Consider the following 23,341-nt stretch of genomic DNA (forward strand, 5'->3'; position numbering starts at 1 on the left):
GCCAACATGAATAAGCTGAGTATGTGGTAGGAGAATAAAATCCATTAAGATCATTTTAAGCAAGAAATAAGACAATTTAAAGTTAGTCAGAGTGATGTCATATATTTGAGAAGAATTCCAAAGCCTTTGATCTCATCCTATTGCCCTAACTTTCTTTTGTCCTTTATTTTTGTTAAATAGTAATAAAGGTGAATGAATAATGCTCTCAATTAGTTATGAACAAAAGCCATCAACCATACGTGAGGTTGGTCTCTCAAATTAGGACTCAAAACTCATTCTTTTTTTGTTTTCTTATTTGAGGTGCATCATCTCTTTGTACTGACTGTATTTTCTTTTAAAGAGAGATGGAGACAAACTACAAAAGCAGCATGAATTTTTTAAATCCTCTGGAAATAAGTATATGTGGCCAACTTCCAGCAGTTCCGTCTAGATCAGCCTTCCAGTTATCAACCAAGTTGGCATGTCTTCCTGGCAAGGAAGAAAGAAAGCCCCCAAAGCAAAAACATTTAGTTCAGCAACCCTTAATTGATCATTACTGTCCCTGATACAGAGTAGAAGTTGCAGTGATAGGTTTCAAGGGACTCAGGCAATTCAATCAGAAAAGGTGGGATAGAAGGAGGAGGCTTAATGAAGGAGAGCTGACTATTTGTCTAGAGTCTAGATAGTCTAGTTTGGCTAGGAATGAAGTACGCAGTGGGAAACCTATCTGTAAGATGCCTAACAGCAAACTCTCAGATTCACAGGCTGATAATTGAAATTAATGAAAACACAAAGACAAAATGTGTAGACATTTAAAATCAAACAGAATATATCTTGGAAATTAGCAATAAGTACTATAAAACGTAATGGATAGTAGTAATAATAAAGGGTTTACAATAACTAGAGAATATAATTTAAAAGTATTCCCTGGGTGTGGTTGTGCTTGCTTATACTCATATTGATTTGATGCTACATTGCTACCCCATTTAGAGAATACGTATGTAGGAAATACTTAATGTAATTACTAAATGGGAAGTTAGTGGTTAGTGGGTGATATGATACAAGGTATGGGCACTGCAAAAGGAACTAAGAAGAATGAGGCATTAGGACAAAAAAAGCATTGTAATGCATGCCATATATATCCTACATAGCTTTAATTAACACAGGAAAAAGATATCCCTTTCCAAGATAAACAGGTTATAAATTGAAAATATTTCGTGAAGTACAGTCCTATGTTTTTAAAGAATAAACAATCCAGATTCTGTATTCATTAGTGACAGTCAATTTGGAAGTGTTATATTTTACTTTTATTCAATGTAATCACTTCAGCTTGCCTAAAGGTGCTTCCTGTAAGTCATTGATTGGTGGAGTACTTTGACTCTTACTTTGAGAATGAAAAATATTTGAGAAAATAAACTGTATTCTATCCTTTTGTTCATGCAACATAACTATAAGTCACTAAGTCCCTGAATTATTATTATTATTGTTTTTCAGCCCCTCTGACTGATAAGCCACCCAAGCTTTTGTATCCTGTGGAAAGTAAACTGACAATTCAGGAGACCCAGCTGGGTAAGTAATTCTTTAATTCTAATAAATACACTTTTCTCAATCCATTCTGACAGTTAATAAGTCTGGATTTTAACCTGATACAATACTCTGAGCTAAACCACGTGTACATATAGGGAGCAGACTAGAAAATGCACCTAGACATTCTATTCCCTGCAGTGCGTGCCTTACGACTTAACTAGACAAATGGATCTAAAAACTTAGGTGCTATTTAGAGGTTGTTGAGAAATGAGATAAGCTGTAGTGTCATCTTATAATATATGAATTGGTTTTAAAACATGCTATCTAGAACTATTAAAATACAATTTCTGAAATTTAGGGTAAAGGGTACAAATTCATTAAAATAAATATCACTATCATAATTAAAAACATGTTTTAATCTAATGTGAGCAGGTGACTTTTGGCTAAAGAACTAGTAGACTTGGGACATAAGGCCATGGGAAAAATATATCTTGAAGAAATATTCAATTTTTTTATTGTTGGAGATTCATTGAAGGTGCAAAGAACCAGGTTGCACAGATTGCTTTTATTAGATAAAGTCCCTCTTATAATTGTGTCCCATTCCCAAGAGGTGTATCATACCCTGTGACCCCCCACACCCTCTTCCCTCTCCCTGAACTCCCCTTCCCCCACCCCCTACCACGTACTAGGTCATTAATTGTCCTCACATCAGAATTGAGTACATAGGATTCTTGCTTCTCCATTCTTGTGATGCTTTACTAAGAAGAATGTGTTCCACCTCTATCCAGTTTAATACAAAAGATATAAAGTCTCCATCTTTTTAATGGCTGAATAGTATTCCATGGTGTACCTATACCACAACTTGTTACTTCATTCCTGGGTTGGTGGGCATTTAGGCCATTTCCACGTTTTGGTGATTGTAAATTGAGCTGCAATAAACAGTCTAGTGCAAATTTCCTTATGATAAAAGAATTTTTTTTCTTCTGGGTAGATGCCCAGGAATGGGATTGCAGAATCAAATGAGAAGTCTAGTTTGAATTCTTTGACCGTGCTCCATACTTCCTTCTAAAAAGGTTGTATTAGTTTGCAGTTCCACCAGCAATGTAGAAGTGTTCCCTTTTCTCCACATCCATGCCAGCATCTGTAGTTTTGAGATTTTGTGATGTGAGCCATTCTCACTGGGGTTAGGTAGTATCTCAGGGTGGTTTTGATTTACATTTCAAAAAGAAAGAAATAGTCATTTGTACATAAATCAGAATTCTAATAGAATTTTTGAGTGTGATTTAGCTATGTTCAGGTATACCAAATTATTAAAATTTCTCCATTAACTATAAATATATATCATACACTCTGTTATATTTATGCAAGGGAAATGTAGTATGCATGTATACATCAAAGTTTAGCAGAAGTTGGTTTGTTGTTGCTTTTAGTGGCGTGGTATAAAAGATTGTCAAAAGTATCAGTTTAACTGAATATCCATGTTTATTAAAGAATTTCTTTTTACATTAATCATTCAAGAGTAAAAATTCATTTAATATATACAACTAAAAATAATCAGAATCCTATCCCTTAATTTATCAATGTCATTATTTGTCTTGGAGTGCACAAAACTATAAAATTATTGTGGCCAGTGGATTGCTAGCACTTGAAATGCTCATATTTGCTAACTTTAAAGCATGAACATATGCAGGATTTATACAAATCAGGGCATTAATATGCTTCTTTGACAGCAAATTCAAGTCTCTTGAATTAATGTCATATATATTCTAGTAGTATTATAATTGTTATTTTGAGATGGAAGATTACAAGTTATCATTAAAACAATGACATACAAAACAAATAGATATACTAAAATTATATCTCTCTTTTTATACTATGATAAATTATATTAGAATTTATTTCTACTTTATGAGGAAATTTTGAAATTATAAATTCTCACAAGAGGCCATCATGCTCCTACAAACCTTTCAATAACTCTTAAGAAGATCTATATTTAAGGAGTTATGTAAAACTATAAACTTTTGGGGCCAAGAATGAGGGTGTTTATAGTGCCAGTTACCTGTAATGAACACAGCAAAAGTAAAATTAATTGTATGTCTTTACTTGACAACATAATTAAAAGAATTTTATGGTTTATGGGTACCCATTGAGTTTCATTTTAATGTACCTGATTTTGGAATAAATTGCATTGTTCTCTACCTCCTACTACAGTGTTTTATAAAATGGGATAATTTTTAAAACTATTTTTAAAACATTACTTTCTTTGAACAAAATCATAAAGACTAACCACTTCAAATTAAAAATATAAAAATATCTTATATAAATTGGAAGGTTTGACTATACGTTCATTTGAAGAAATATGGGCATGTCTGTTATCAAAGTGCTTTAAAAATAGTCTAACTCCTTTATTGTCACTGAAAAGGGAACATGAACTCCCTTTAACCACTAACTAAACAAGTGAATTCTTTTGAACAACTTTTGTTTTTATTTTCTGAGTTTTGTTCTCAGTATATCAGATAAATAATTCACTAGTTAGCAAAATTTAACCTTAATCTTTGGGTTTTTGAGTAACATTGGATTTTGCTAATATTGTTGCTACCTTGCTAGAATTGCTAGTGGATGTATAATTGATCAAGAAAGTTTAGTGAAAATAGGAAAGAATAATAAAGACAAAACTAAAATGTACTTGTTTTATAAAATATGTACTTTAACTTTTCACTTCCTCGAAGATTTAATTTTTGCCCTTTTTAGATTTGAAAAAGCTACAAATTTCAATAGGTTAAAAATGTGGTATCAAATCATAATAAAAGGGAACTGAGTGAAGACTCATAGGGCATGGTCTGCATTGGGACGGGGAACCTATAAATGGTATCTACTCTTACGAGAAAGTGAGAATCTTCAACAGAATTTCATTGTTCCAGAATTCAGGGGTCTGCCTCAACCTGTTCTCAAATTGAGCAATGAGCTCTGAGGTTAATAAAACCCTTGTATGAGCTGTATTATAAGAAAAATCATCAGGAACCACACAAGGCTGAGCTGGTATCTGTCTAGTAACCTAACTTGAGCATCCTTGCTACATTATACACATATCCAATAAACCAGGGTAACTGTAACTCTAAAGGTTCTCGAACTTGTTCACAAATATACATGTTTTTATATCCATGCAAATGTCCTATAATTATATATGTGTGTGTGTGCGCACACGTGCACGCGTGTATATAGAGAGAGCTGGAAATTTGGATTTTTTTCAACTGTCATTATTATAAACAATGGTGTGATGATCTTTATTTATGTATGTTTCCCCTGGCTTGATAATTATTTCAACAGGACAGATTCCTAACATGAAAAAATACTCGATAAAAAGAAATAATTTTGTTAAAGGCTCTTCCTACATATTTTCAGAATTCTTATCAGAGAAGTTATATAAACTCTTACTGGAAGTATATAATGGGTATAATAACCTTTTAATTTTTAATAAAATAAATAATAGATCTTAATTATATAGAACTCTGAATGGAAAAATTGATTTTCTTTGGGATAAAAATCATTTCTTCCTCCTCTCCCCTTTTCTGTTTTTTACTCAATGAGTACAAGTGGCCACTCTTTTTATTTTATTTTATTTTTAATAATTTGACAATTTTTATTTAAGAAAACCACATCTACTCAATAATATTCTGGTATCTTTGTGCATAAAAGGGATGAACAAGGCTTTTCTATAACATATTTGTAATAACATAAAACATTAGACAATCGAAATATCATAGACAATCGAATGGTTATATAAATCGTAACACTACGTAGTATTTTATAGGATGTGAAGACATATAAAGATTTCCAAGAGATACTGCAGTCATATCTCAAAGACATTGTAGATTTAGTTCCAGCCCACCGCAATCATGCCGCTATGCCAATAAATGGAGTCACATGATTTCTTTTTATTCCCGGTGCATAGAAAAGTTATTTTAACAACATTCTGTAGTCTATTAAGTGTGAACTATCATTATAACTAAAAGCACAATTGTACATACCTTAATTTCTAAATATTTTATTGTTAAAAAAATACAAATAATCACAAGACATAATCTTTTTCTGGGGAGGGATCTACCCTTGACACTGATGGCTGCTGACTGACCAAGGTGGTGGCTACTGAAGGTTGTGGTGGCTGCGGCAATTTTTTTTTTTTATTATTAAGACAGAAACTCACTTTGTCGCCCTTAGTAGAATGCTGTGGCATCATAGCTCACAGCAACCACAAACTCTTGGTCTCAAATGATCCTCTTGCCTCAGCCCCCCAAGTAGCTGGGACTACAGGTGGCCTCCACAACACCCAGCTATTTTTTTAAAGATGGGGTCTCACTCTTGAGGGGCTGGTCTCAAACTCCTGAGCTCAGGCCAACCGCCCACCTCGGCCTCCCAGAGTGCTAGGATTACAGGTGTGAGCCACAGTGCCCAGCCTCTGTGGCAATTTCTTAAAAAACAACAATGAAGTCTGCCACATCAATTGACTCTTCCTTTAATGAAAGATTTCTCTGTAGCACATAATGCATTTGGATAGCATTTTATCCACAGTAAAACTTCTTTCAGAATTGGAGTCAGTCTTCTCAAACCTACCACTGCTTTATCAACTGAGTTCATGTAATATTTGAGATCTTTTGTTGTGATTTCAACATCTTCATAGCATCTTTACTTTTCTTGAGTAAAGTGTAGTGGTTATCACATTCACCTCACACTCTTTTTAAAGCTTATCCTCATTTGGAGGATGTGGTCCATTTAGGTATCTACATTTGGGGAAATATAGATACCCAACTGAATATCTGTAATCCCTATCCACTTTCCTCTTTTGTTCATCTTAATGCTCTGTTGAGACCTTCCTCTGGATTCTATGTTTCTTAATAAAGTGCCCAGTAAGTTTGTGATATACTCTGAGGACATGAAATGTCAATAAATACTGCCTGATAATGAGGGGTGCAAGGCACAAAGGATGCGCATCTCCAAATTTTCTGCAAGAGACTGTCATTAGGAGACTGAAGTGAATAAACTGTCTAAAAACAATCTTAATATTCTTTACCAAGTTCATCTTGCATTTTGCTTTAAAAAAGCAAACACTCTATTCTAATATGAAGGCAGCGGATGAGCTAATATAAGAGGGGGTAGGGAAACAAGCAAGTGGGGAGAGAGGGGGATAAGGGGTCCTGGTGTATGGCACACCTCTTTGGGGTGAGACAAAATTATAAGAGGGACTTTATCTAACAAATGCAATCAGTGTACCCTAATTCTTTGTACACTTAATGAATCCCAAACAATAAAAAAAAATTTTTTTAAAGCAAACACTTGGTATGTCTGAATAAAAAGAATTCATCAGATGTTAATATCTAAAAGAAAGTGGTTGACAACATAATGAAACCTCAAATTTTTAAACATTGATATCAGTAAAAAGAACACACATATATGTAATTTTATCCAATTTAATCATAGGTTAATTAAAATAAAAATGTCATACTAGAAATTAACTAGTACTCCTTGCCTTGTTCCACTACACTGTAATTTGCAGAATTTTAAATTTCTAGTAGACCGAGGGAAAATGTTCATAGGTGGTATAATAGACCCTGATCAATATTTTTATAGGAAAATTCCATGCCATGAAAATTTTATATTATTTAGTTTATTTTGTTGCTAAAATAATTAATTACTAAAACATACTTTACTTTGATGCTTTCTGTATTCTAGAAATGAATAAATACATTGTCTACAAAAAGTATGTGTCCTATTACAAATATACTACTTGTGTTTTTAATCTAACGAAACCCTATAAGAAATTACTTTATGCAGCTTTCTAACATGTTCTTTCTGTTTATATTTTCATAGCTGTTGTTTTCTTTAAACAAAATACTTTTTCTGGACAGTGACTACTCTATGTTAGTAAACTTAGGAAACCTTTTCTGTATCTCTCTAGGGTTGGGAAATACTATCAACAGTCTAGAGACTACATAATTCAGGCATTGATTTTGATAACTAATTCTGAAAGTGGCACGCACAACTGTTGATTCTAAAAATGACTGTGCTGCTAAGTTGTGTAAGTGATAAAAAAATGACCAGTCCAAGAGGTTTTTGCAGCCACAATTACTCAACTGGTTGCCATAAGCAAATGTAATATACTTGACTTGATTTTATTGCACTGTAGGGAATGTACAAGACGTATTTTCCCTAACAAACAAATAAAAACCATAAAATTCTCCTTTCTGCTATGGAGAAAAACAATATCCAAAGTCCAAGTTTTTTTTTTTTTTTTTTAAATAAAAAATGATGTTCTTGTTAAAAAAAAAAAGAAAAAAAATGTTATTGTTGCCAGCTTAAGAAAGACATGCTGATTATCGTAGTTCTACTGCCTGAAATAAACCTTGTTAGACATAATTTAGAGCTTTTGGACAAATAGACATCATAATTAAAACATGTAAAAGTAAATACACACTGGTATTATAATTATTTAAACTGATGTCATTCAGTTTCACTCAATCCAAATTTATTGTGCCGTGATGAATGAATGTAATAACTCTAAACAACTGTTTTAGTCTGATCTCTTAATTTTGAAACCAAAAAGTACCTTAATAATCGTAAGCCAGGCATGATGACTCCTAGCACTTTGGGAGGCAGGAAGCAGGAGGATCACTTGAGGTCAGTAGTTTAAGATCAGTCTGAGTAAGAGTAAGACACCATCTCTACAAAAAATAGAAAAATTAGCTGGTCATGGTGGTGCACATGTGTAGTCCCAACTATCTGGGAGATTGAGGCAGGAGGATTGCTTGAGCTCAGGAGTTCAAGGTTGCAGTGAGCTATGGTAAGGCCACTGTACTCCAGCCTGGAAAAACAGAAGGTGACACGGTATTAAAAAGAATAGAAAAGGAAAGAAATGTAATTCTGACCAGAAAGTGAATACCTGTCAAATCCTTATTTAAGTTAACATTTCATATCCTTAAACAAATGGTAAATCAGTAAATGGAAGCTAGTATTAGTATTTGTAGGTTATTACATGATGTAACATATGAATCTCACAAGGTCTCAAAGGTTTTTATTTTTTTTTTTTTGATGACATAAAGGAGGTATAGGTTTAGAAAAAAATCAATTTTGAATGTTTGCTTTAAAGATTGCTATCCAAGCAGAAGTTGAACTTCTTTTTAATGTTAAATGCTCAAGGCCTAGTACTAGGACAGGTTTAAAACCCCCAAAAAGATGGGCATGAAGGTTCAAACAGTTCCTATGGGCCATTGATAGCCAAACATTTGGAAGCCAGTTTAAAACATTCCTTAAAAGGCTTTAAAAACTGGGAAAGAGACCCACAAAAGTCAGTCTTCTTTTCTCTTATTTCACAAAAGGACACAAAGGGAGAGAAGATGGGGGAAGGAAAAAAAAAGAAAGAAAAGGTCCCAGAATGCAGTCACAAAAGAAATACAGAGGGCGACGCCTGTGGCTCAGCGGGTAGGGCGCCAGCCCCATATGCCGAGGGTGGCGGGTTCAAACCCACCCTGGCCAAACTGCAACAAAAAAATAGCTGGGCGTTGTGGCGGGCGCCTGTAGTCCCAGCTACTCGGGAGGCTGAGGCAAGAGAATCGCCTAAGCTCAAGGATTTGGAGGTTGCTGTGAGCTGTGTGACGCCAGGGCACTCTACCGAGGGTGATAAAGTGAGACTCTGCCTCTACAAAAAAAAAAAAAAAGAAATGCAGAGAGTCCATTGAAACATTGAAGTTTTCACTTCCCACCATTTAGCCCCCATGTTGGACACCAGCAAGTATTATACAAGTTGCTCCTTTGCTACAGCACTAAGAGTACTATTTTATTTGTCACTGGTCAGTTAAGAAACTATACGTGGGACTCTTCCCCATTCTAGATAAAGAAGTTTAAGAGGTGAAGGGAACCTGGATGTTATCGAGTCAAACCTTTCTCATTTTGCTGATGAGAAAAAAACAAACAAACGAAAAAGAGACCCAAAAGGGCTACCTGTTTTTTACATCAAAATTTTATAAAAGATCATCATTACTAGTATCATCATATTGCTATTATTATCATTGTTTTTATCATTCAAAGGCAGTATACATCAGTGACTCCAAGTTCAGGTCATTGCAACAGACAGATCTATGTGACAATCCAGTTCTGTTACTCACTACTGCTGTAACCTTGAAAAATCTGCCCTCAGTTTCTTAATCAATAAAAAGGTTACCAAGATTATACTACCTCTATAGTGTTAATGTGGGTTTTTGATAATATAATGTTTGTAATAATTAATACATTGCCTGGCATTTGTTAAGTAGTCAATACATGTTTGCTATTAGTGGTTGATGTATTGTTGTAAATAGTGTGCTATATATAGAAGATTCCTGAAATGCTTTTTGAATTTGAGTGCACATTTGAGCATGCTTATATTCTTACTGTAGGGTTATACTATGGCAATAGATAGTGGGCTTCATTGCAGGATGGCTAAGATTTTAGAATATTCATTTCCATCACCTCTCTAAGAATGCAACGTGCATACTAAGGTGTGTACTTCAATGAAACTTTATATTATAGATATTATTGACTTTAGATTACTTAATTTACCAAAAATATCTATCCAAATGCGTGTATTAAGTGTATAGTTATAACTGAAGAAAATGATACCTCATTTTAAGAAAGTGACAATTCAATGGACAACATGCCACACAAATGTATAAATAACCATCACAGCAAAAGGAAGAGGAAAATTATTTTTCTGAACACAGGAAATTCAAGTATAATATTTCCTAAGCAGAAGATATGGAGATTTTCACAAAACAAAGCATCAAACCATTATGCCTGTCAAGTTCCTCATGATGGTTCTGGCGATAGTCAAATCAGTTTATAGAACAGCGCTGCTTTTCCCCTAACAAACACTGTTATCACAAAGCTTTCTAAACCATACTTAATGATTGAATTTACTAGCATAAAACAATGCAGTGAGTATCGTATATTAACAAGAACTGCTCCTGAATTTGCAAAGTAAATGCCAATTTATCAGAAATAAATGTATCAAAGGACATTATGACAGAATATTGAAAGAGGTTTCAGCATAAGAATACGCACCACTTAACTGATGTCCATTAAAATAGGAACTATAAAAAGACCCTCATTATTTAAAATTTGAATGTAAAGAGAGATGTTCATCCATAAATTTCCTCTTGAATTTTAGCTAAATAACCGAGAGCATTTTTAAATTATATGCAGACTCTTCATGAAAAGGAACTTGGGCTTCAATATGATTATGAAAATAAGAAGCTGGTATTTTATGGTGTAATGTTAAAACATTTAGCATTCCTATTAAATCTTACTTGACCAACTTAGTATGTTCCTACAGAGTGGTGGGTAAATTGAATCATCGTAATTTCAGAGAAGTGTTCCCTTCAGTTTTGATTGATCTTTAATTAGCAGTGGCTTAACATGTCAGTTTTAAGAGGCTCTGTCCCTCAGTCTCTTTTAAGTAGCTAATGCTCAATGAAAGATTTATATGCATAAGGGAAATATGCTATTTAAAGAAACTATGTGGTGAATAATTTTATATAAGAACCCTTTTACAATTGAATAATCACCTCTATAACTTTGCTTTGTGGTAATGCAGATTTTTACATTTTCATAAGATGAGGTTCATCGATCTAAAACTCCCAAGTGGCATTTCTAACTAACCCAGACAAAGGATTATCCACCCTTCACCTACTGTAACTTCCCTTTGTCTCTCAATGGAAAGGAATGTCCCCATTGTGACTTTTTGACTCCTCTGAAGACATATTAAATTTTATTCACCAGGTTTAGAATCCACAATATTTCATTTTAACTAAATACTTTGACCATGATGCAGTATTTAAACCAAATATTTTGATAATATGGCTATCTAAGTAACCAGAATATCTCATGTTCAAGTCTAGCAAAATAGTTTCTTTTCATAAGGGATATACATCTTTATTTCAGATTAATATGAGAGTACAAAAGATTAGGTTGCAATATTTGTATTTGTTAGGTAAAGTCACTGTTGTAGTTGTGGTCCCACAACCAAGAGGTATGCCATATACCCTTACCTTGTGCCCATTGGGTGAGAGCACACCAATCCCCCTCCCTTTCCCCCCTTTCCCCCCAACTTGAATTAAATTGAGTTTTTCTCTTGTGTGGGCATGTTCATCCACTGGCTTCATATTAGTATGGAATACATTAGATACTTGCTTTTCCATTCTCACAGGGGATACATTTTGAAGGCCACCCTCTTATATCTGACTTAGTTTTGTTGAAATGTATCCTTATATAATAACTGTTCATTGTCAGTTGTTTTTCTGTAGTTATAACTGTAGTAGGAGTTTTTGTTTCCAAGCTTTAAAGGAGCATTTTGTATTTTTAGTCTTCTGAAATTTGTATTATCCTTTTCATAACATCATTCTACCAATCACTTCTTTTTATCTTAATCTGAAGGTATTCGTATTTATTTAATAATTTTTTCTTTTTAACATAAAAGCACATACAGTTCAATTTGATTTGTAGCTTTATGAATGAAGCTATTACCAAAATGTGCCTAGACATATGCTCCAAAACATGCCAGATATTTCCACTACTCCAATGCACGGACTATCCATAAGGCTTTAAAAGCTAAAATCCACGGCAAAATCTCATGAAGAGGCTTCCTTTCAATTTACCACACATAGGCTCAAGGCTACTTTCTCAGAAACACTAGAGCTTTGTTTTAATTTTGTAATTAAAATTTATAAAATCTAAGTATAACATATACTAACCAATGGAATGATTTAAAGAAAAAAAAAGTTTGCTAAAGAGTTTTTAAGGACTGGGCATAGTGGCTCATGTATATAATCCTAGCACTTTGGGAGGCCAAGGCAGGAGCATCGCTTGAGGTCAGGAGTTCTGAGACCAGCCTGAGCAAGAGTGAGATCCTGTCTCTACTAAAAATAGAAAAATGAGCAGGGTGAGATGGCAGGGGCCTATCCTCCCAGCTATTCAGGAGGCTGAGGCAGAAAGATCCCTTGAACCCAGGAGTTTGAGGTTGCTATAAATGAGCTAGGCTGATGCCATGGCACTCTAGCCTGGGCAACAGAGTGAGAAAAAAAAAAACAAGAATAAATTAAAGAGTTTTTGTTTTCCAAAATTCATCTGTATTGAAGTAAGTCTTGGCCTAATGGTCTTATCAGAAGATACTTCTCATTGCCAAATCTCGTCCACAACAAGCGTGAGGGAAAGTTGGCGAGTTGCTTACAATTCCTGTCTCTCACTTCTCCCCAGTAGTCTTCTCCTCAACTTGCCAGCAGGCTACAGGCCTTCTCACTCTCTGAGAGTTTGGTATCTAGCTTAATAAAAACAGGTTACTCACCTTGGATTTGTCTGCTGAAGAGCTGTGTTTACAAAACATTGGCAGCTCTTTGACTAGAAAGAAAGCAAAGGAAAGTGCATCATTTTTCTGGGAAAATGAAATAGAATGTGTCCTGTCACATCAACATATCACTAGAAATAAGATATTTACAATATGACAAGTCCTAGGAAGATGGGAGATTATTACTACGAACATTCAGTAGTAAGAAGCCAGTATGTGAAATAGCTTAGGGAAAGTCAAAAGAGGTGTTTTTGTTTATTTGTCTTAAAAGAAAAAATAATAGTGTTTCTGAAGAACACGTATTTCTGAGATGATAACGTCAATTGTCTTGGAAACTTCATGACTTTTTAATTATTTGATTAAAAAGTTTTAGTGCTTTCTAAAACATACCTATTGGGGGTTGAAATTATTTAGGATGCAATCAGGTTGTTATTATGCACTCTGCTGATGACATACTGTCTATAGTACTATGAATATTTACTTCACAATTATATATCACATATTTATTAAATGATTTATATAATATTGTTTATAGGAATAAATGTAAATTATAATAATTATGATTTTGGGGGGAGCCCTTTTCTGTTTCCATGAAGAATATGTTTTCACTCCCTTGGTATTTATTAGGATTTGCTGCTAATTAGAGAGTGGGAGTAATATTTTAACATAGTGAGAGCTAAATTAAACAAGGGAATCTTAGATGTGTATTAGATGAATGAAAGAGATTTTAGCCTCAGATGAAGTTACATGTCATAGAGAACATCAATGTATATGAAAGAAATGTTCCATCAGGAGGAAATCCTACTATTGAAAGATTTCAGGGCACGAAAGACAGGATTTTATTTTCAATATAATGAACTGAGGCAAAATATAAATCATTCAGAGGAGAAGTAATCCAAACATTGTATTTTTTGTTTCAAAGAGACGGCTATTCAAACAAAAATTAATTGGGGGATTTTTTTTTTTCTTTTTTGGTCAACTTACTGTGCCGAGGCAATTTAAACTTGAAGAATCATGGCAGAGTTCTGGTCCTAAGTGGCAAATGACTACAAAAGCAGAAATGGTGCTGGCCTCGAGGAGGACTGGAGCAGTGCTAGACTTTTCTCTGTCTTCCTTCTCCTCTTCCCTTTGCATGTCACCATTTTTCATAGAGGCCGGGTGCGGCAGGGCGCGGTGACAGGGGGAAGGCATACAGGGTGAGGGTCGTGCTTTGCTCAGTTCCTCTAACCCAGAAGAAACCAAGGTTTGGAACTTCAGAGTTTGAATTTTCTGAGGAGAAACCCTAATTGCCCTAGATTGGGTTGTGGATCTAAATTTAGGACCGATTACTATGGCCGCAGAGGTGAGGGGTGTTAGCTCCTTCTCTTTTGGGGAAAAAGCCTATACTTTTGTTAAGAACATAGAGGTGTATGTGGGGATGGGGCTTTTAACAAAGGTGAGGGAAGAAAATAGTCATTATGGAGTCCATATTTTCATATTCAATATATTTTATTTAATGTCCTTAGTTAATCTATTATCTTATTAATGTGGCTGTTGTCTTTATTATGTCTTCTCATTAACTGAGTGATGGTAGACCTAGCTGGCCATTCTGATGTGTTTGAGTGTAGCCTGTCATAGATGGAAAACTTTTACTCACCTCTTCTACCAATCAATAGCAACATTCCCTTCTCTATATCCATAGTGCATACTTCTCAGCTCCACACCTACAATCCTCTCTCTGCTGTATATAAACCTGTGTAGTGTGTTATCTCTCAATCTTGAACCTAATTAACCACAAACCAAATATTAAGTTCTTAGCCGTTAAGAACATTTTAAGGAAAAAATAAATGTGTTTCCTACAGCTAGCACATGGTACATAAAATCAAGTTCACGTAACGTACTCAGCATACAACAGAGTAATGGAATAAACCACACTAAAACTATTGGTTTTCCTTTAAATGCCTGGTATGATTAAAGATTCCCCTTCATGGATGAGGGAGACAGATAGTAGAGAAAGGCCCAGGAATCTGGCTAGGGAAGCCCAGCAATAAATCAAATCCAGATCAGACAGAAGAGGAAAGATCAGATGGATATTGAAGGTCACAACAAAGCTGTAGGAGTTCAGAGAAATAAACAGGGGTTAAAAGAACAGTTACGTATCACAGTTCAGTTAGGAAACTGGTCAAGGATAAAGAGTCAACTGGCATCTTGAGGTTCAGACAGATTTCAAAGTTCAGTAGACTCCATAATCCTAGTTCCCTGAATGAGAAATGGGTTCCCTAGTTCCATGTACTACTTCATTATTAAGAGTGCACTGGCACACAGTCTGGTAAAAGGCACATAGATAGATAGGTAGATAGTTAGGTAGCTATGTAGGCAGGTAGATAGATAGATAGGTAAAGAGATACCTAAAGTCCAGAGGGGCTTTACATCATAATCTTGATTAACCTCAGGATGATCCTTGTTCCTTAAGAAGAAGCCAAGACTCCCATCCTCCCTTATAGTTTCAGCAGTCTTTTGAATATGTTTTTTTTCATTGACCAGAGAGTCTAGGTCAATGGCAGGCACAGCTTGCCTTGATTAGTGATTATAATTTCTCTTTGCTCCTGGAATATCCTACATTCACAAGACATTTAAGTGTGTTGTTTCATTTTACCCTTTCAATGTCCTGTGATGTTTGTTGTGCCCTCCATTTTACTGATTTTGACAAAAGCATATGTACTGCACTTCCTGGGACATTTCTATACGCTAGTGCATTGATTGTGGTTTCCTTCTCTATTCATTTGTTGAGTTCTATCAATAACTGTGAGCAATATTCTCTTACATGTGTGTGAGCAATATTCTCTTAAATGTGTGACCCTCCTGCAATACTTAAAATGATCTATTCTTATGAACTATTTGATTTTTATTTTATTCCACTCTTAAGAGAGTCTATGTCTTATCAAATAGAACATCTAGAATAATTCACTTGAATATGGACTTGTCCTTGAAATGTTTCTGTCTTAGCCAGTTTCTTTGGATAATTTATAAACCATAGGAATTTATTTCTAACCGTTTTGGAGGTTGGGAATTCCAAGATCAAGGTTCCAGCAGATTTGGTGTCTGGTGACAGCTCTCTGCTCTCTCTGCTTCATAGATGGCATCTTCTAGCTGTGTCCTCACTTGGCAGAAAAGGCAAAGCAGCTCTCTGGAGCCTCTTTTATCAGAGTATTAATTGAATTCACAAAGGCAAAGCCCTCATGACCTAATCACTTCCCAAAGGTTCACCTTCTAATAGCCTCAACTTAATGATTAGGTTCCATAATGTGAATCTGGGGGCGGGGGAAGGGCGTGTATATGAAGTTTCAGATCATAGCAGTTTCTCAGGGTTTTTTTAAAAAATTCATTTGCATCTTTCTTGGATCTGCTTCTGTTCATCTTTGCCTCCTGTTTTCTCGTTCCCATTTTTTTTTGTACTACTGTTCTCTCAAGTACATTTTAACAGACGCTTTTCTTCTTCCACTGATTTTCAAGCATGAAATTTCAAGGCACTTAGGAAAATGAAAGTACTTAGAATGTTCATGAACAGAATGTCTCACAAGTTTCAAAAGTTAATGTGAGAAAAGCTGATAGAAGAGTCCTCTAGTTCATCAGAGTTTTACTCTTTAAAAAGCAGCAAGTTACAATCCCTTCTTAAATCACAAGCAAAAATCAAGTGGTCTCATTTCACTTCTTAAAATAGACAAAGTGAAACTAATAATTAACTTGTCAATTTACTACGACTATTAATTCCCCACACACAAAGTTGGCCTTTGTTAATTTAGGATTCACATTTTCTTTCCGAATATAATTATCTGACTATATATAGATAAGTAATTTAAAGCTGGCTAATGATTGTTTGAGCATTTAAAGTTAAAAACTATGTAGACATTAGTAAATTATCCATTTAAAAAACCTGTAACAACTGGATCAAAATGAATGTTAACTGAAAAGTTAAACTGAACTCAGGGTATTTTTATGACATTCACAGGGCATCTTGCCCATGGCTTGTAAATATATGTTAACTTTAAAGAACTTGATATAGAAATAGAAGTGATTTTATTATATAAATGTATGCTGCACTAACCTAAAAAAGTAATTTGCAATTTTTCCTATGGATTGACATTTACTAAATGCAAGACTCCAGGAGCACAGATATCAGAAAACCCCCACAAATTGTGACAATGATTATAAGAATGAAAATATCATATTCATGGGTAAACACTTTGTTTTAAACTTCATTGACTAAGATAGTGTATTTTCTTGATTTTACAATAACATAATATTGAAAATAAGCTAGAAACTGACTTTATTCTAGCCTATGAGAATAGTTTCCCTGTGGGGAGATAAAGCTAAGATTTTCAAAGGTTATTAAAACAATGATCAATTCAATCTTCAAATGCAGAAGTGCATTTTATATTCTGTTTGAAAGTCTATCAGCTTTTCAAATTTCATGTATTTTAATTGTTTTAATAGTATAAGTTATTTTAACATTTAATTAATTTTTCTTCATAATAAAGAAGTTCTTGTTGTCATCCATGTTATTTGGATAAAATCCTTTGGGTAGTGGTCTTGCCACTGACTCCTTGAGAATCTCAATGGCCTGAGGATCTTCAGCTACAACTGATACAATGATCCTTAACTAGGAATGAGCATCATAAATACCTGCAGAGCTTTTATAAAACCTATGAACCCAGGTTCCATGCTCCCCCCACCTCTGCCACCCCCTACATTTTATTTTATTAGGAGCATTCCAATTCTACTCTTTTAGTTCTTTTAAAGTATACCCTGAGTGTTGATTATAGTCACTTTGTTATATTATCAAATATTGTTCATTCTATCTACCTATCTGGAATATTCCTAACATAAAGGAATTATAAATGCCTGAGATGATGTCTACCCCAATTACCATGATTTTATCAAGTCACATCATACACCTGTACCAGGACATCACATGTACCCTGTAAAGGTTTACAAATATTATGTACCCATAGTAATTAAAAAGAAAAAAGAAAAAAACAAATTTATTAGATCTGAAAGGGAGATTGAGAATCACTGTTCTCTGTGTTGGGGGGAATTTCAAGGTCTGCAAATAGAAAATTCAGGGAAATGCAAATCAAAACTATAATGAGATATCACCTCACTCTCGTCAGAATGGCTACTACCCTGTTTTCCCGAAAATAAGACATCCTCCGAAAATAAGACCTACTTACAGGAAAGATAAGACGTCCCCTGAAAATAAGACCTAGTGCATCTTTGGGAGCACACCTTAAAATAAGACACTGTCTTATTTTCGGGGAAACAGGGTATCACAAACCAAAAAAATAACAAGTGTTGGTGAGGATGTGGAGAAAAGGGAATCCTCACTCACTGCTGGGGAAAATGTAAATTAATACAAACATTATGAAAAATAGTATGGAGGGTCCTCATCCTCAAATAATTAAACATGGAACTACCGTATGATCTGGCAATCCCAGTACTGTATATATACCCAAAGGAAATAAAATCAATATATGGAAGAGATATCTGATTCCCACATTTATTGAAACACTATTTACAGTCACCAAGATATGGGATCACCTTAAATGTCCATCAACAGATAAATGGATACAGAAAATATGGTGTATATACACAATTGCATACTATATAGTTATGAAAAGCAAGGCAGTCCTAGAGGACCTTATTGTAAGTGAAATAAGCCAGGCACAGAAAGACAACTACCACATGTTCTTACTCATATGTGGAATCTAAAAAGTTTATCTCATAGAAATAGAGAGTAGAATAGTGGTTATCAGAGGATGGGAATCATAAATACCTGCAGAGCTTTTATAAAACATAGAAATGGATGGGGAAAGTGAGGAGAAATTGATTGACTAGTACAAAGCTACAGTTCAATAGGAGGAATAAGTTCTGGTGTTCTATTGGTTAGTAAGATGACTATAGTTAACAATAATGTATTATGTATGTCAAAATAGCTAGAGGAGAAGCTCTGAATATTCTCATCACAATGAAATGATATGCTAATTTTCCTGATTTGATCATTACACAATTTATATATTATTTTTCTATAGAAACATTCACATTGTACCCCATAAATATGTACAGTTATGTGTCGATCTTTTTAAAAAATAAAAACCCTCTGACCATGTGGGCAGGATGTTTTCAGAGTCATTATCATGATCTCTATGCTTTTTGGAGCTCTTTGCTGTCCATGTGAGGGATCACACCAACCATCTGCATGATCTCATCAGTAAGACCATTGAAAAAAGGAAGACTTTCTAACTCAGACATAGCAGGTCCTAATGAGGATCTGAAGTTCCTTCTAAGAGGAAGCTTGTGTGACACTACAGTGGGGAGTGGGATGGAAGTGAAGTGAAGAAAGAAGACACTTCTAAAAGGATAATGAAAATTTAGTAACAATTTGAGTCACTTACCTTTCTGAAAAGGTATGCCTTGGTATGTGTTTTAGTTTTCTGTGGTTGCTGTTAAAAAAAATTCCACAAACCTGGTGGTGGCTTAAAACAACAGAAGTTTATGGTCTCACAGTGTGGGAGGCCAGAAGTCTGAAATCAACAGCTATATTACCTCTGGAGGCTCTAGGGAAGCAGTTCTCAACTTGTGGGTCGCTACCCACAGGAACTATATTAAAGGGTTGCGGCATTAAGGTTGAGAACCACTGCTCTAGGGGGAGAATCTTCGCCTCTTTTAGCATCTGTGACTGTTAGCATTCCATCTTGTGGTTGCACCACTTCAATCTTCACCTTTGTAGTTGACATTGCTTCATCTTCTCTGTGCTTTTCTTTTATTTCTGTCTCAAATCTTCCTCTGCCTTTCTTGTAAGTGGGGAATTTAGGGCCTCCTTGCGTAATCAAGGACAATCTCTTCATTTCAAGACCTTAACCTAATTACATCTGCCAAGACCCTTTTTTCCAAGTTACTATTTACAGACTCTGGAGATTAGGACATGGACATAGCTTTGGAGGGACCACCATTCAACCCCCTACAGTATGTCACATGTTATACTACATTTATAAAAACTGACACTAAATAAAATTTCATAAGATTATGAGCAGTGAGGTATCAACAAGAGTCTTCTTTAGTAATTACCAAGGCTGCTCCCACGTGTATGTTTCTGTGTTGTGTTTTGTAGTCTTTTTTTTTTTTTACATGAAATGTATTTTTTCTAGCTTGCCCTTGAGGTTAACAAATAGAGAAAATATTATCAGAAACTGTCCATAGACCAAAAGTTTTAAAGAGTCTTATAAATAAAGCAAGGGAGCATCCTTCTAACCATTGTCCAAGAAAAAAAACACAAGATAGTTCCTAATTCTGAGAGAGGAAAGAAAGTTATATCCTAACACTTTACAGGTGAATTTTACAATACTTAACTGTTCTCTTACATTTGGCAAGAGTTGATTCACCTGAAAAGGAGGATGTCTGCTAATAATATCAGTGATTATATCTACTAAGAGAAAATAGTATATTGTTCCCAGCCAAAGTTTTCACAAATAAAAGGTTAGGGATAATATTCTTTTCTCCATTAGTCTATCTAGCCAGAGTAATTACAGGAATAACTTTATAAAATATAGAGACAGTCACATTGTTCAGCATTTTAGGGGTTTTTCTTTCTCTGTTCCTTTTTAAAAATAATTTTTATTTCAAAATATCAGGAAGGTACAAGTGTTTTTGTTATGTGGATGCATTGTATAATGCTAATGTTAAGGCTTTTAGTATGCCTCTAACTAGAATAGTGTACATTGTACCAAACAGGTTAGTTTTTATTCCTTACCCTCCTCAGTCCCCTTCTTATTTTTCCAATGTCCTTTACCCAACTTTATGACAACGTGTACTTATTGTCTAGCTCCCATTTATTACTGAGAACATGTAATGTCTATTTTTCCATTCCTGAGATACTTCACTTAGGACAGTGATCTCCAGCTGCACCCAGGTTGCTGCCAATGACATGATTTCATCCCTTTTTATGGTTGAGTAAGTACTCCGTGGTAGACCACATTTTCTTTATCCCCTCCTCAATTGATGAACATTTAGGTTGATTCCATATCTTTTCAATAAACATTCAGTACAGGTGTCTTTTTGCTATAATGACTTTTTTTCCTTTAGATCAGGCGTCCTCAAACTGAGGCCCGCGGGCCACATGAAGTGGTGTGAATTGTATTTGTTCCCGTTTTGTTTTTTACTTCAAAATAAGATATGTGCAGTGTGCATAAGAATTTGTTCATAGTTTTTTTTTAAAAACTATAGTCCAGCCCTCCAATGATCTGAGGGACAGTGAATTGGCAACCCTGTTCAAAAAGTTTGAGGACGCCTGCTTTAGACAGATACCCAGTAGTGAATGGCTATATTGAATAATAGGTTTACTTTTAGTTCCACAGAAATTATACTAATTTCAATTTCTAATTTATAAACAGTGCTTTTGTAAAAACTCTGTTTATGTCTTTTGCCCATTTTTAATGGGGTTATTTGTGTTTTTTTTTCCTGCTGATTTTAATTATTTGTGAATTCTGGATATTACTTCTTTGTCAGATATATAGTTGGACAATATTGTCTCCCATTCTTAGGTTATCTATTTACTCTGTTATTTTCCTTGATATGCAAAAACATTTTAAGATTCGTCTGCAGAGTTAATAGTTTGCAATGTATTAATAAGGAATCATTCATTTTATTGAACACTTCTTGAATGTTTGCTATATGTCCAGCATAGTATTGAGTGGTAGTAAAATACCAAAACGAAGGTATTGTGTGAGTTTAGGGGAGGAAGAGCTTAAGCTGAGTCAAGCCAAACCTCATGCTGAAAATATTACATGAGCTATACCTTAATTAAGGAGTAGGACTTAGACAGACAGAGATGAAGCAGAAAGGCATTGCTGAAAGAGCAGCATTAGGAGAGGCAGAGATGAGAAAAGACATGTCGGCTTTGGAAGCCAGGTGGTGTTATAGCCAACTAAAGCAGTTCAGCCAACTGAACTGATGAAAAAGAGTAGCGCCAGAAAAATAGTGAGGACATACTAGGAATTTAGATACACTGTCCATGGAATATATATATGTATGTGTGTGTGTGTGTGTGCGCGCGCGCGTGTGCGTGTGTGTGTGTGTACATACAGGAAAGGAATAGAGTCCAATTAAGGTAGTCTCATAGTAGACTATAGAATTAATAAGAGAAAGAAGGAGCCAGAGGCAGAGAACCAGGGAAAATTCTAGGTGAGAAGTAATAGACTAGGATCTGCAAAAGATCAGATTTGAAGAGGAATCAGCTTTCAGAGGCAATGAGAAGAATAAGTGTTATCAATGTAGGAAGTAATGTTGACAGAAGGAAGTCAAAGAAAGTAAGTTTTAATTATGGCTGACTGGGAGGAAGATGGCACCAGTAATAAGAATAATAATGTCAAAAAGGTCAATATGTGAAGGCTATATGTTGATTCAAATTGTGGTTATAGGGCTATGGTGCATTTTAGCAAGGATCTCCCACAATTGGATAGAGATATAGTTTGGGTGAGGTGTTGAGGCTGAATATGTATTTGAGAGATCCTCTGAGAGAGTTAACACAGCAAGTCAGGTTCTCTCTGGCATGAATAATTTATTCTTCTCTCATTTTTTGCCTCAAATTATCGTTAGACCAATTAAGTAGACTAATTTCTGAAGGTCTTATTTGGGAGGATGGGAGATGTGTTTTATTTACCTCTGAGTAACTAGCGAATGGGTTGTCTTCAATAAGTTCTTGTTGTATTACTGAAGTTTAGGTTGCAGTGTGGCTGAGATTATCTTGCTTTTCCAGGTTTAATGAGATTTTTGTAAAAACGTATTTACTAATGTGCCCAGAAAATAAAAGCATGTTTTAGAGTTTTGGCACAATCATATTATCGTACCATTATCTAATATTTCAAATTTCCAAACATTTTAAAATTTTATTCTAATTATTTAAAAATGTAATTATAAGATGTGACTAAAAAACTGCTGATGGTTTCCACAAAGAAGTTATATCCATTTGGAATTCACTCATTTACAAATGTATGGGATCAGGTTAATGTACTAGCAGAGACGTCATAAATTGTACTTCTTTCTGCTGCTGCTTCATTTTATTCCCCTCTGCCCAGGAAAGGAAGATACATAATGTACATGTTATTAAAATATTTAGTAACTTTGAATAATTTAAAGATAATTTTAAATAACTAAGACTATACAAGAAAATAGCAAAATGTAATTGATTCAATAATTTTTTCAACAATTTCCTTAAAATATGCAGACACAAATTTGATAAATATTTATGTGGAATATTGTCTATTTGCATTTAAATTTCTGCGATATGCTCACCGATTTTAGGTTTTGTGTTGTTTTCTTCTTCCTTTGTCTGACTTTCCATGCTATATTGATTCCTGAGTGTTTGAGAGACTTCCATTTTCCAGTTCATTTAAGTGCTTTTTATCCTGCTGTGTTGGTCATCAGCAAGTCACA

This window comes from Nycticebus coucang, chromosome X (assembly GCF_027406575.1).
Source record: "Nycticebus coucang isolate mNycCou1 chromosome X, mNycCou1.pri, whole genome shotgun sequence".
Lineage (NCBI taxonomy): Eukaryota > Metazoa > Chordata > Mammalia > Primates > Lorisidae > Nycticebus > Nycticebus coucang.